This window comes from Cervus canadensis, chromosome Y (genome assembly GCF_019320065.1).
Source record: "Cervus canadensis isolate Bull #8, Minnesota chromosome Y, ASM1932006v1, whole genome shotgun sequence".
Lineage (NCBI taxonomy): Eukaryota > Metazoa > Chordata > Mammalia > Artiodactyla > Cervidae > Cervus > Cervus canadensis.
The window spans coordinates 3,891,171-3,894,565 of record NC_057420.1 but is presented as its reverse complement, the minus strand read 5'-3'; the positions used below and the strand labels follow the sequence as shown (position 1 = coordinate 3,894,565).

The window sequence follows — 3,395 nt, the reverse complement described above, 5'->3', positions numbered from 1 at the left end:
CCCATACCATCCTAATTAAGACACCCATTCATTTCAGCAGGGATGATTTCAGAAATCACTTTACATCCACTACCTCTTTTCCTTTGTTCTCCTATTCTTGCTTACAAACATTAGATTTGGTGTCATTTACCTAGGATGCACAACAAAAGTTTTCTTGAACAGAAGAGTTTATAAAACAGTGCAGTAAAATAGCCAGACATTGAACTAAAGCCTCATTTTACTCATCATTGTTTGAAAATAGAAAATGAAACTATGAGGATGAACATGTATCTTTATTGTTCAAATATACGAATTTTAGGTGTTTGGTGATATCTCCTAATGTAAATTTTAATCTTCATTAGACTCCATAATCTGACACTTATTTGATAGGTCAGTTTTAATTAGTGTGGTTTTCATATAATGACGACTGTTGATAAACTGACTTGAAAGAGAGGAGGCAGATTTATAAGCGCTTGTTAGCACTGAGGACCATGAGTTGCCTCTCCATTGCAGTTTAGGAAAAGGACTGTCATAGGCTGACATATCACTCTACCTAACTGGAAATTTAGAAGGCTCCACCATCAGTCCAGAATAACTGCTCTGTAATGGAGATACGAGGTGGTTCTGAGAAGCAGATGTAGCTGTACTAGCAAAGTCCTCAATGTGGCCATCTAATTAAGTGCAGCTGCTAGGTGAGTGTCAATTAAAATTGCTCAACTGATCTAAAACAGCAGGTTGATGTACCACAATCTATTCTATTTGTCTAACTGATATTGATGATGGGGAAGGTAAGTCACACGGAGATAGGGCACTTGCATTAGTGACTATCTGGCTGGCATAAGGCTTTTGTATGAAAGGCACACTTAAACTTGTGGAAGCTGAAAATGCACTCTCTCCACTAATTTCACGAAGAAAATCAGAGTTACGATCATCTATGTTGACCCTTGCTTTAACATGCTATTCTTGTAATCTCGAATTAATGGAGATATTGGAGACACATTGTTAATCCCAACTCTTCTCATTCTTACTAAAAGTTGGGGATAACCTCTTTTGAAATTTGGATTATAGTAGATCTGTAGCTAAAATCAAAGTATAAAATTATTTAGTTTCTTTATAAACCAAGGTAAAACTGACAAAGCTAAACTGCCAACAAAGGTCTGTCTGGTCAAGGCTATGGTTTTCTCAGTGGTCATGTGTGGATGTAAGAGTTGAACTGTGAGGAAGGCTGAGCACTGAAAAATTGATCCTTTTTGAACTATGGTGTTGGAGAAGAGTCTTGAGAGTCCATTGGACTGCAAGGAGATCCAAGCAGTCCACCCCAAAGGAGATCAGCCCTGGGTGTTCATTGGAAGGGTTGATGCTAAAGCTGAAACTCCAACACTTTGGCCACCTCATGAGAACAGTTGACTAATTGGAAAAGACCCTGATGCTGAGAGGGGTTGGGGGCAGGAGGAGTAGGGGACGGCAGAGGATGAGATGTCTGGATGGCATCACCAACTCGATGGACATGAGTTTGAGTAAACTCCGGAGTTGGTGATGGACAGGGAGGCAGGGCTTGCTGCGATTTATGGGGTCGCAAATTGTTGGACACAGCTGAGCGACTGAACTGAACTGAAACTATATAAATGCATTCCTTTAATGACACCAATTAAATGGCATCAAATAAAACATCTCCATTAGTAGTTTTAAGAGCCAACATGTTACAATTATGCTCCTCAACTAAACATATGTTGCATATATAGAGTAAATACCACTTATGTAGCTTCAGGACTTGTATCTGGTTTCACATTGCTAGGAAAGTTAGTGAAATATAAAATAGTTTAACCTCCATCTGGTCTCAACTTCAAAATATTAAACTTTTTCTACAATTTCCTATCTCAACTTTAAATTCTGTTTTAGCTACATATGTGAACATGCCTTCTAGGTCATATGGTTTAATCTTACATATTGCCAATAAATGAAAATTTTGGAACATTTTGCTCAAAATAAAAAGATGTTGTTTTCTTCTTCCAGAAATTCAGATAGTGAAGCAGATCTGTGAAAAGTTTGTTGCTTTTTACTAAAGCCATAAAGCTTAAGCTGTCGAACTAAAGTTTTCATACTATTGATTTCAAATATTCTAAAAGGTACCTTTATTTCCAAGACTTCTTTCTTGAAGTGTTCTTCATTGATCACTATACAAGTGCCACTCTCATTTCACAAATAGATTCAAACTGATCACTTTCAACTATATTCCATAGTTTTTGATGACAAGTGAGTGAAAGAAAATTATTCAACTCATCTGTTTCAGAGACAGAAAATATGTAACAAGGAATTTTTACCACAAATTCTTCAGTCAAAGCCTAAAAATCATATTCTTTGATCATATATCTCAAAACCAAGTCCCCAGTGAATGTATAATCATACAAAGAAAATCTAATGGAGGTTTGTGAACCAGTTGATTCATTTTTAGGAGCACATCTCCTAAATATGTGCCATCTCAGAGAAATCTTCCTTCAGATACTTTTCTCATTTTTCTGGTTTTACACACTGCAACTTCAAATGCTGCTTGGCTGGCCTACAGAGATAAACTCTCTAGACCATCACAGTGGTTCTCAAAGTCAAAAAGCTGTGACATCACAAAGTCACTGGTCTCCTAGCAATTGAAGGGTAATGTTCAACCAGTGTTTACTTCAGCATCAACTTAAAATGCAGGCTGCTTACATACATTGTAGCCAAAACCATGAAGCCTGCAAAATCTCATTCCTAAAGAATGTTTACAGAGGAAAATCACATCAATAAATTGACTTGGTTTCTGAAATAAAAGTGATTTATCACCCTTCTATACACATTCTTAATATCCAGTACTGTTACCCAACCAAACTTATGTCTACTCATTTTTGTGCAACAAAGTCAATCAACCGACTGTGGGTTTCAGTGAAAGCCAGTGTTTATTGTGGGACCAAGCAAGGTGTCCTAGCATCTGGTGCTTCAAAGACCCACATTCCCCAAATAATTTCAGGGGAAGGATTTTAATGACAGTGTGAGGGTGGGCCATGGCATATGTGATCAGTTTTGGGACATTCTACTAATGGCCTGTTACTGAGGATACTGGGAGTCAACATCATCAACCATCTGGTTCCAACTACTCTGTGGTCTATGTACTTAAATTTCAGCTTGGTTGGGGCTTTAGTATATCTATTACTGATCACAGGATATTGCTCAGCATGTTATCTATGGCCCTTGAGTGGAACTAAAGATTCATTAATTTGCTTAATGGCTAAATCATTATTATTTTATATCACTTGATTATATCCCTCTGTTTCTGTCTTTTCTAGTTTCTATGATTACAATTACTCTTGGAATATGAGAAGGTCTACAATCTCCTACCTCTCTCTCTCTGTTTTCATATGTTTCCATCTTAAGAAGTGACTGCT

The 3,395-nt window shown here is 37.2% G+C and overlaps 1 pseudogene; it reads right to left on the bottom strand.

Annotated features, from left to right (window-relative positions):
• Positions 1 to 327: 327 nt before the first annotated feature.
• LOC122436392 lies at positions 328 to 3,093 on the bottom strand (annotated as a pseudogene).
• Positions 3,094 to 3,395: the final 302 nt, after the last annotated feature.